Source organism: Chrysochloris asiatica, unplaced genomic scaffold (assembly GCF_000296735.1).
Source record: "Chrysochloris asiatica unplaced genomic scaffold, ChrAsi1.0 scaffold00304, whole genome shotgun sequence".
NCBI lineage: Eukaryota > Metazoa > Chordata > Mammalia > Afrosoricida > Chrysochloridae > Chrysochloris > Chrysochloris asiatica.
The window spans coordinates 3157593-3170181 of NW_006408822.1; the positions used below are offsets into that span (position 1 = coordinate 3157593).

General features: G+C 40.9%; 1 pseudogene; it reads left to right on the forward strand.

Annotated features, from left to right (window-relative positions):
* The first annotated feature begins 7671 nt into the window (after positions 1 to 7671).
* The window catches only part of LOC102823926, a 31633-nt pseudogene continuing 26715 nt past the window's right edge, over positions 7672 to 12589 (forward strand).

Below are 12589 nucleotides of genomic sequence, written 5' to 3' on the forward strand. Positions count from 1 at the left end.
TTTCTTGACATTGAGATATAATCCATACCGAAGGCTGCAATCTTAGATCTTCATCAGTAAATGTTTTAAGTCCTCTTCACTTTCAGCAAGCAAGGTTGCATCATCTGCATATCACAGGTTGTTAATGAGTCTTCCTCCAATCCTGATGCCACGTTTTCCTTCATAAAACCCAGCTTCTCGGATTATTTGCTCAGCATACAGGTTGAATAAATATGGTGAAAGAATACTACCTTGTCAACTGGAATGGTTATTAAGTAAATTATCAATTGAGGATCAATTAGTATAGCAAGTGTCACACATACTGCACTCATAGGTAGTAAGTGGAAGCCCTAGGATTGGACTCCTGTGACCCTTCTCTAATGTCTCCTCATGCCTGTTGTCTTGCAGAACCATTGTGCTTGACACAAATCCTCTCCCTTTTTGGAGGTCTCCTGCTAGGTCTCAAGTTGCTGATGGTGGTCAGTGTCTTCTATGTCTACAGGAAGCAGAGGGTCTGACTGTAAGTTGTGGGAGAAGCTCAGGCTTTAGGGAGGGAGGGCAGTCCAATGTCTGTCCCCCAAATGGCAAGGTCAGCAGGATGGGACAGGCTAGGTAGTTCCATGTGTCACAGCTGGACCCAGCTGGAGTTAAGGGGTGAGCCACCTCCACCACTTCTCTGAATGTTTTATAGAATCCTCTAAGAAGTTCCCAGTCCCAGGAAGCATGTGAGGTCCTGCAGTAGGTGGGATAGGTCAAGGGATGTCATAGAGCATGCTCAGCGTCCTAGAGTTTTCATGGAGGATGTGGCAGAACGGGGCTGAATGGGGAAAAACTGAGTGAATTGTTCTTCTGGGTACCATTTCCAGATTAAATGCTTGTGCTCCATGGCTCAAAGGAATCCACATTTTAGAGTAGTGTTGAGAACCCCTGAATCAGCTGTGTGAGGGTTCTCCTACTGACACTGCATGTGACTGAGTGGACAGGACTAGGAAGTAGGGGTCAGAACTCAGGGAGAAGAGGAAGATGGCAGCAATCCTATAGCAGGAAAGCAGCCCTGGGAAGACAGTAGAATGCCGTTCTTGATAATGAGCAGATAAGTGCATGTGTGTCTGTTTCCTCACAGCTCTTTCCTTCCTCCTGTGAAGGTCTAACCTGAGAGAAGGTGCCAGACAGAAGCCTCTGCAGATCCTGCTCCATGTGCCTCTTTGCTCTGGAACACCTGCCAGCCCACATCATCCTGTGGATTCTTCTCACAGTTCCTGCTGCCTCCAAGGACTCTTCTTGGGAACTGGTTCTGTAGATTGACTTACTCTCCTTACTGAAAAGGTGGGGGAAGTCAGGTTCCTAGACATGTCAAATGATATGTCACGAGCTTTTGTGCGATCATTCATAAAAGTCATACTCGTGTCTGTGCTGGCAAGACTTTTCCTCTCTTCCTGTATTTCTGTCCATCCCTGACTTCCCACCCTTGCCTCATCAATGGCAATAGGTTTGGTTGGGTTTTGGTTTTATCTCTGTTTTAAAGACATTTTTTTCCTTCTTTACTCTTTGCTCATGTGTCCTATTTCTCAAACAAACAAGTTTTTCCTCCCCTCTTTGTGACGGGCACACGCGTCCCTTTGCCACCTACATCATTTCCTACTCTATTAGTTCATGGTGTGAATGTTACAATCACCCAACGTCTTCAAACCCCATATTCAATGCTGCTTTCAAAAGGCTTATATACAAAGGAAAAAAAAAAAAAAAAAAGACTTACATGCAATTATCGACTTACAAGTGTTTAGCAATGACTGTCCCAAAGAAAGAGAAAAATAAAGCCTGATTGTAGCCTTTGCCAGTTTCTGTAATGTAAATATTCCCATCATGCCCAACTTCAAGCTACTTAGAATTTTGCAACCAGACCGAAAAATTCCTGAAACTTTAACAGTCATCTTCAATGATCCATTATAAGTCACTGAGTTAAATCCATTATCTTTTCACCCCTCTCCATCACTACTTCCTGGAACAGCCGCCATCATGTCTTTCTGGGTCATTGTTGGCCCCAAACTGCCTTACCCATTTCAGCCTTTGCTCCTGAACAAGCAGAATGATTCTTTGGAAAGGTGAGTCAGATTATATCAGTCCTCTGCTTTTCTTTAGTGTATCTGCCTGGCTCCCTCTCTTCATTCAAGTCTTTGTTGAATGTCAGGTTATTAAAGGCACCTTCTCTAAACCATGCTATGTTGTTGTTGTTCTTGTTAAGTGCTGTTGAGTTGGTTCTAACTCATAGCAACCTTGTATTGGGTTTCCAAGAAGCATTTGGTGGGTTTGACCTGCCAACCTGTGGTTCACAGTCCAGTGCTGATCCTACAGCTCCACATCAGATATCAATTCCCCCCTGACACCTAGCATTTCATTCTGATTAATTTTTTTTTGTCATAGCACTATTACCATCTGATACACTATATATGGGTAGCCTTCACTTTGCACTGTAAGTTTGTTGTTATTGTTGTTAAGTGTTGTTGAGTTGGTTCCAATTCACAGTAACCCAGTAGAGGGACCAAGGCTTTAAATCTTAGCAAGAGCAGAAAGTCTCACCATTCTCCTGAGGAGTGACTAGCAGGCTTGAATGTTGAAAAATTGTGTTTTGCAGCCCATTGCTCGTATGACAGGTATGGGATTCGAAAAATGACCATGCACATTGAAATCATGGAAAGTAATCTTTTAAAATTAGTTGGGGTAGTTGCCGATGAGTTAGTTCCAACTCACGGCAACCCAATACATAACAAAATGCTACACTGTCCATCCTGTGCAATCCTCACAATTATAATGTTTGAGCCCATTGCGGCTGCCACTGTGCCAATCCATCTCTTTGGGGTTCTTCCTCTTTTCCTCTGACCCTCCACTTTACCAAGTATGATTGAGGTCCTTCACCAAGGACTGCTCTTTCCTGTAATATGTTCAAGGTATGAGAGACAAAGTCTCGCCATTCTGGCTTCTATGGAATATTCTGGCTGTACTTCTTTCAAGACAGATTTATTTGTTCTTTGGCAGTCCACGGTCCTGTCAGTATCCTTTCCAACAACATAATTCAATGCATCGATTCTTCTATGTTCATCCTTAATCTCTGCCCAATGTTCACTTCCATATGAAGAAATTGAAAATACCATGGCTTGGTTCAGGCTTACTTTAGTCCTCAGACTGATATCTTTGCTCTTGAACACTTAAAAGAGTGTTGTGCAGTACATTTGCCTAATACAGTATGTCATTTGGTTTCCTTACTGCTGCTTCCATGATTGTAGACTGGGTTCTAAGCAAAATGAGTCTTTCACAACATCAATCTTTTCATTTATCATCATGTTATTTATTGGTCAATTGAGGATTTTCATTTTCTTTGCACTAAGAGGCAATCCATACTGAAGGCTGTAGTTTTTGATCTTCATCAGTAAGTATTTAAGTCCTCTTCACTTCCAGAAAGCAAGGTTGTGTCATCTGCATATCACAGCTTGTTAACCCACCTTTCTTCAATCCTAATGCATCACTCTTTTTCATATAATCCAACTCTTTGGATTATTTGCTTACTATACAGATAGAATAAGTATGGTGAAAGGATATAATCCTGACACACACCTTTCCTGATTGTAAACCATCTAGTAGCCCCTTGTTCTGTTTGAACAACTGCTCTTGGCCTAAGTATAGGTTCCTCATGATCACAGTTAAATGTTCCAAAATACCCATTCTTCACAATCTTATCCATAGTTTTTTTAATTCACACAGTTGAATGCCTTTGTATAGTTTATAAAGCACAAGTAAACATCTTCCTAGTATTCTCTGCTTTCAGTCAAGATTCATCTGAAGTCAGTAATTATATCTCTCATTACATATGCTTTACTGAATACTACTTGAATTTCTGGAAATTCCCTATCGATGTACTCCTGCAACCATTCTTGAATTTTTTAAGCAAAATTTACATGCAGGTGATATTAATGTAGTGGTTATGAGTCAGGCTGCTAACTTCAGAGTCAGCAGTTCAAAACTACCAGCTGTTCCCTGGGAGAAAGATAAGGCTTTCTGCTCCCGTAAAGATTTACAGCCTCGGAAACTCTGTACAGGATAGCTGAGTCGGAACCAACTCCATGGCACATAACAACAACAACAACAATATTAATGATATTGCTAGATGATTTCTGCATTTCATTGGGTCTCGTTTCTTTGGAATGGCCACAAATATGGATCTCTTTCAATTGGTTGGCCAGAGAGCAGTCTTACAAATTTCTTGGCATAGATGAGTGAGTACCTTCAAGGCTACATAAGTTTGTTGAAGCATTTCCATTTGTAGTCTGTCAATTTCTTAAACCTTCTTTTATTGCTGATGTCTTCAGTTCAGCTTGTACTTCTTCTTTCAGTACCATCGGTTCTTAATTATATGGTACTTAATGACTAAGTATTGATCAATTCCTTTTTTTTTTTTTTTTTTACAGTGACTGTGTATTCCTTCCATGCTTTATGTGTCATTCAATATTTTACCCTTAGAACCCATCTTAATTGCAACACGAGGTTTCAATTTTCCTTCAATTCTTACGGAGAAATACTGAGAACATTCTTGTTTTTAGGTTTTCTAACTCCAGGTCTTTGCACATTTCATTAAAATACTTTACTTTTTCTTCTCTGGCTGCCCTTTAATATTATTTGTTCAGCCTTTTTCTTTCATATCTTCCGATCACTTTCAGTTCTCTACATTTAGAAACAAGTTTCAGAGTCTCTTCTGACATTCTATTTTTTACTTTCTTTCTTGACTGTTTAATAACCTTTTGCTTCTGTCATGTGCAATATACTTGATGAAAACCCACAGCTCCTCTGGCTTTAAGGCATTACTGTCTAATGCATCAAATCTGTTGTTGCAATGGTCTCTGAATTCAAGTAGTATACACTCAAGATCATATTTTTGCCTCTTATGGAAATGCTTGAATTTTCTTCAGCTTCAGCCTGAACTTGCATAGAAAAAAATGATGGTCTGTTCCACAATCAGCCCCTTGCTTTCTTTTGGCTGATGATATTGAGCTTCTTCATGGACTCTTTTCACAAATGTAGACAATTTGAGCTCTACATATATTGTATCTCTACACATGTATAGTTGATGTTCACATTGTTGAGTGAAAGATATCTGAAATAAATAAGTCATTGGTTTTGCAAATTCTCCAGCATTGTTTCTATCACCAAGGCCATATTTTCCAACTACCTATCCTACTTCTTAATTTCCAACTTTGGTGTTTCAGTCACCAATAATTATCAATGCATTTTGATTGTATATTGGATCAATTTCAGACTCAAAAAGTTTTTAGAATTCTTCAGTTTCATCATCACTGGCTTTAGTGGTTGTTGTGTCAATTTGAATAATAGTGATACTAATTGATCTTCCTTATAAATATATGGGGAGTCCTGGTGTGGCGCTGTGAGTTAATGCGCCAGACTGTAAAGCCATTTGAACTACAAGCTCGGTGGTTCAAGCTCACCAGTCACTCCTTGGAAAACTTATGCAAGGTCGCTATGGGTCAGAACCGACTTGACGGCACTTAACAACAGCAACAATATAAGTATACGGAGATTATCCTATCACAGACAACATTGAACTTCAAGATCTGTCTTGAAATGCTCTTTTGGCAACAAATATAATGTAATTCCCCCTCAATTTTTTGATACAGGTATAGTAAGCCATATGACTATCTGATTCACAATGGCCATTTCCAGTCCATTTCAGCTCACTAAAGCCTACAATACTGAGTTTTATGCATTTCATTTCATTTTTGGTGACTTTCAATTTTCCTGGATCGATGCTTCATGCTTTGCATATTCTGTGTTCAGATTATTTATGGATTGGAGTCCTGGTGTGGCCCTGTAGGATAAGCACTGGACCACAAGGTTGGTTTGAACCAAAAGGTTAGTCATTCAAATCTGTCAGCTACTCCTTGGAAACCATATACAGGGTCACTATGAGATAAAACCCACTCAATGACACTTAATTACAAGAACAACTGGTAACAATAACCAAGTAAACACTTAAGACTCAAAAGAATCATGCCCCTTTTTTCTTTCTCATATAAAGTCCCATGCTTCCATGAGTCTGGAGTCACTGCAAACAATCCCACTTCTGACACCAACTATTTAAAAAATGGCAGTAAACCATCCATTCCTCTCTCAGCTCTCTCTACTCAACTGGGTTCAATGAGTCATTGCAACACCAGACTCAAACAACACACTCACAGTTATAGATAAAGCTTATTAGGGAAGTCAACTGATTACAATATAGGATCGCAAATGTTCAAGGCATGGTTTTTCCAATCAGTTTAGCCTCACCTCACCCTGGGTAGTGCTTAATGCTCTTTTAGGGCTGCTGATAATGTTCACAGGGCATACCACTCCACCATAAGCCTCAGTCTGAAGGCACTGAGCTCTAACTCTATGGGTCAGCAAAACAACTCTCCCAATGAAAATGCCTGGAGGCATCCCACTGAAAGCAAGTATTCTGATCAAAGTTATTCAGCTTTACTTGCTCTTTGGCCTAGGAGCCTAGTGCTTTGTCCTGTGCTCTTGTTCTTGCTTCTCCTGATCCTGTGCTGCTCCTCTGCTGCTTTTCTGGTATCACAGCATTCTGTCTTTGGTGCTGGAGGTTAAACGCACAGGAATTTGGGGATACAAAGGACATGCTACATTCCTGGCTCTTCTTTGTTTATAGTGAGATCCTCTGTTCCTGCTTCTGGGATGACTCATTTTATACATGTTAGATTTCGAATTTTTACCATCACCATGAACTCTGTTAACAATCATTAACAATTTAATCATATCATCCTATCAGCATCTTTTCTGACCTTTCCTTACCCAGACCCACCAAGAAATAGTGATTTGGTGAAGAGTTTCAAGGACTATGTGTGGAAGAGCCATCCATATGAGTAATCCACTACGTTAGACTTCTCTATTGATTTATTGAAAATACCTCTTCATTTGATGGCATGCTCATTCCCATAATTGTTACCCCAAGTAAGAATAAAAGAAAAAGAATCAGCTACACAACTGAGATGCTGTATGTTCTTTCTTTCTTGCCACACTCCACACCTGGTCTGGGGAAACGAATCACCGTGGCTGTTCCTGTCCTAGTAGGGTACCTCTGTGCTGTTTCTCTGCCTTTGGGTGTGCAGAAGACCAGGGTGTCTACTGTGTCTCTTATGCCTGAACTCCAAATTCTAATTCCTGAATCTTTTAGTCAAGTCTCAGCTTTGTCTGAACCAGTACAGATGCTCAACACTGGAAAAGATTGCCCTCAAGTGCCTGTTGTATTTTAAACCAAGAATAGGTCATTCATTCTTTCCTTTAGATCCCCAAGAAGCAAGAATGAATGTCTGAGGCCTACACAATACTTCTGAGTCACATTAGAAAACAGCTACCTGAACGGCCACCTTGTTGTCTCCACACTGGAAGTCTGAGTGGATGCAGTTCAGTCTCCTATCATGGCTGATGGCTATATCTGGGGATTCTTCAGAACAAAACAAGGCTTGTCTTTCACTCCCTCCTCCAAAGACTAGCTTGTTGGAGGCAACCAGAACTGTCATTTTCAGACAATAGATACCAATACATCTTGCTGAAAAGAATGAAAAATGAGACCTCATCTTGACTTTTGACTTAGCAATAGATTCCCAGACCCTCAGACCACATTGGGCCATGACAGAGAACACGAGAGATGACTCCAAGTTTCTCTCAGGACTTCAGGTGAAGAGTTTCCCATGGACCCGCCTCAGAGGTGAGTGGCAATCTATGCTGGAGCTGGTGTAAAGCTGAACTGAAAATCATCTGTTTTGCCACCCATACGACCTATCTTGTGGTGCATGGAGATGGGGCCAGAGCTACAATTAATCTACAATTTTAATTGAAGCTTCTTCCCATGAATAATCCAAATTTCAAATAAAACCAAAACGAACAATTCCATCCACAGCAGTGGCATGTCAACCAGAGATGCTGGCACCTACTGCTGTGTGATGTTTGGGAAAGAGCATCCTGGCAAGGAGTGTAAGTCTGGTCTCGGCACCCATGTGTTCATGAATGGTAACACAGCATGAGCTAGCCAACTCCTCAGTCTGTGAATGGAGGTGGTGGTTGTGGTTATGTGCCGTGGAGTAAGTTCCAACTCATAGTGTCCCTGTACAGGATTTCCGAGGCTATAAATCTTTATGGGAGTAGAAAGCCTTATCTTTCACCTGTGGGACAACTGGTAGTATCGAACTGCTGTCCCTGAGGTTAGCAGCCCGATTCATAAACTTTACACTGTGATTTAATGCACCAGTCTGAAATGCCATTTCAACTGCAAGGTCAGCAGTTCAAGCTCACCAGGTGCAATTCAGAAACTCTATACAGGGTTGCTATGGGTCGGAACCGACTCAACGGCACTTCACAACAACAACAACAATGCTGTGAATAGGAGCCTTAAAATCCTTCCCCTCCCACCAGGCATTGACTGCATGCTGGACATTGTGCATCTTCAAACCACCCCAGTCAGCATTCAGGTGCCAAGTGCCCATGTGATCTGGTGACCTGATCTACCAGAACCCAATAACCTGGGAGAAGTGACCCTTCAGGATAGACAAAAGGCCATTACATGTTCCATTGCCTGGTTCAAAAAGCAAGGAATCAGAAAACTAGAGGCTGACTGAGTTTTCTAAGATTTTAGGGACAATACTGAGTGCAGGACAATCCATGGTGTCTATTGGACTCTATTCTCTGACCCTGAACTTCCAGCCACCAGCAATGTAGCCACATCTTAGCTCTGGCATCAGGATGAAAGCTCCACACAGGTAAAGTTTCTTTCTAAATGCCCATTGTCTTCTATACCCCAACAGAGAACTCCAGGCAATCGGAATCTCTCCTTTCAGCATGAGTTGTCTCACACAGGCACCCTAAGATGACAGTTAGTGCCCCCCCCCTACTCCTCACCACTTTCTGAATTGAGTTTATAAAAAATCTGTGAGCTAGGAAAACTGAACTTCCCAGCAACATTTTCCTGAAGACTAGGCACATTCCATAGAATGATCAATGGAAAACTCACATCTTTCTGGACAGCTCATGCTAATATGGGTTTTCTGTTTCATTAGTTTTTTTAGATACTTAGATTTTTCTGTTAGTTTACAGTATAATTTTACTTCCCAATTAATCTTAACTCATTACTTTTCTTAATTCATTTCCTATCTGTGGTAGCATTAACCGTCAGGCTGCTAATCTCAAGGTCAGCAGTTTGAAACTACCAGCAGAGAAAGAGGAGACTGTCTCCTCCCGTAAAGATTTACAGCCTCAGTAACCCTATGCAGGGTCACTATGATTCACAACCAACTCCACAGCACATAACCATCAGCACCACCACCACCACCAGTATCTCTGTTGACTAGCTATACAATGAGAGTGAGTATCCTATTGCTGCAGATCTCAAAAAGCATTGCTGTAAAATTTCATATTGAGGTTGATGTTGTTATAGAGTTTGGGTAGATAAGTGTCAGGTTAAGAAAGTTTCATCTATCCCTTGTTAGTTAAACCTTTTTAGTTGAGAATGAATCATAGGAGTAATCAATACTCAATGAGAAAAGCATAGTAATGTGGATCCTCAACAAGGAAACAATGTGGTCTGTGGTCGCAGGAACTCCAAGAGCTAATGTGCTCCTTAGTGCTGCTAGACCCATTTCCTTACCCATAACAGGTATTGTTATAACTAATGACAGAGCTGTCAGAATTTAAATTATATAAAGCACATAGAATCCTGTGTGGTTCACCAACACTAATTGTTTATTACTCTTCCTTCTTGTAGCTCCTCCATCTCTGCCTGTAATAATTGGTCCCCTAATGAGGAACCTGAGTGGACAGTACAAATTTCAGCTGTAGTCCTATACCCAGTAACATCACTCTGAAGTGGTTCAAACATGGGGAAGAACTTCTATATCTCCAACCCCAAGTGCTCCAAGTAGAGAACAGCAAGGTGTATAATATCACAAGTCTTTCTGAGGTGTTTCTTGTTCCAGTAGACTTCTTGTCCCATGTCACCTACAGAGTGAGTCATCCAGGTTACATTCCCCTCTTCATTTGTTCACTGATTTTTTGGAGAGCATTTTAGGCTGGTGATACCACATCTGAGCAGGGTTCCACTTGGCTTCAGAGCACAGGTCTCTCCAGATTGACTTCAGAGCATAAGACTAACTGGCGATGGTGGTGGTGTGCCCTGGAGTCAGTTCCGACAGATACTGACCCTGTATAAGAGGCCTTTACATGAGCCAAAGTCCTCTTTTTTCTCCCACGGGACAGCTGGTAGTTTCAAAGTGCTGACCTTGAGGTTAGCATCCTGACTTGTAGCCACTACACTACCAGAGCTCCTTAGAGGACTCACTACCACTTAATTATTAACAGGGACTTTCAGATATTGAGCATCTACTATGTGCTAAAGACTGCCACATGCTAGTAAGGTGCTTAATAAATGGCTACCAACTGATGGTTTCATGGAGCCTAAGGCTTTTATCCTGTGCTATTCAGTTCCACCCACCAGAGCTTTGTTTTAATGCTCTGCCTCAGAGAACAGAAATGTCCCCTGTCAGACAGAAGAGTGACTGACCTGACTGAAGAATGGAAGTGTCTCCCAGAGAGACAGAACCCTGACTCCCACCAGGAGCAGAGATGGACTGTCCAGCAAGCAGAGCTCGATTCTGGTCAACAGAACTGGCCACGGGAGAACACTGTGATGACCTGTCAGGATGAAAAAGATGGGAGACTCTAGAGGCTGCTGTGAAATTGATGTTTCTGATTACCACTCATTAAGCTGAGGCTAAGATGTAACAAATGATAAGGTCTCCATTTGCTTGGATGTTTCTTTGCAAGCTAGTAAAAACTGTACATTATAAAAGCCAAACATGCTGTCTCACGCACAAACACACACACATACACAACAAAAGAATCCAAAATTGTGTAAATATCTATTAGAAATTAAGTATCAATTAGGAATCAAGATCGCCCTATTATTGATTTGCTACACATGCCCCTCAGGTCTCATCTGTCCATAAAGTAGATTTCAGGTCATGGGTGGTGGGGACTAGATCATGTTTGAGACTCCTGTCAAGTCAGAGGTCTATCATTCCTTCAGTGACTTTAATTGCTCTCTGTTTTTCTTTTTTTTATTTTTTATTATGAATTGAGTGATAGTTTACATGAGAGAACATCAGTTTTACACTTATCCTATCGTATTTCATTTCATAGCAATGATTACAATCCCCTCTGGTCATCATCATTCAACACTCACTATTTGCTTCTATCCCCTCTGTTGTTTTTTTTTAATTTTGGATGTACCTAAAAAGACTCAGGAATATATAACCTTTAAAACATCCAAAGGGCACATTCTGCAAGCAAGCCTACTGACTTCCAGCACACAGTATTTCTGTTTCCATGAGTCTAGAGTCCTCAGCTACTCTGTCCCTCCATGTCATCATCTCTGCCTCCATCTCTGGGGTCACTAATTCCCAGGATAGGATCCCACATTTTGCTCGTGCTCTTCTCCACTGATGATCCTTTTCTTAATTTTAAACCATTCAGTGTTCCCATGTTCTGTTCGAACAACAACTATACTGCCTCTTGGTCCAGGTACAGATTCCTCATGAGCACAATTAAATGATACAGAATACTCAGACTTCGCAATGTGGTCCAAAACTTGTCATGAGTCACACAATCAAAAGTCTTTGCATAGTCAATAAAGCACAGGTAAACATCTTCTGATATTCTCTGCTTTCAACCAAGATCCATTGGACATCAGCAATATCCCTCATTCCACCACCCCTTCTGAATCCAGCCTGAACCTCTGGAAGTTCTCTGTCAATGTATGATTGTAGCCATTTCTGTATTACCTTTAGTAAAACTTTACTCTCATGGGATATCAAAGATATTGTCCAGTGATTTCCGTATTCTGCTGGGTCGCCTCTCTTTGTAACAGGCACAAATACAGATCTCTTCCAATCAGTCGGCCAGATAGTTGTCTTTCAAATTTCTTGGCAGAGATGAGTGAGCACCTCCAGTGCTGCCTCACTTTCTTGAATGATTTCTATCTTTATTCCATCAATTCCTGGTGCTTGTTCTTTGCCAATTCCTTCAATGCACCTTGGACTTCCTCCTTCAATATCATTGGCTCTTGATCATATGCTACCTCTTGAAATGGTTGAACATCAAACATTTCCTTTTGGTACAATGACTCTGGTGTTCCTTGATGCTTTCTGCATCATTCAATTATTTGCCCAGAGAATTCTTCAATAACAAAAGTTGAGGCTTGAATTTTTTCTTCAGTTTTCCCAGATTGAGAAATACTGAAAGTATCCTTCCATTTTGGTTTTCTGACTCCAGATCTTTACACATTTTGTTGTAATATTTGACTTTGTCTTCTAGAGTTGACCTTTGAAATTTTCTGTTCAGCTCTTTTACCTCCTCATTTCTTCCATTTGCTGGAGAGCAAGTTTCAATGTCTCTTCTGACATCCATTTTGACCTTTTCCTTCTTTCTTGTCTTCTTAATGATTTTTTGCTTTCTTCCTATATGATGTTCTTAATGTCATCCCACAACTCTTCTGGTC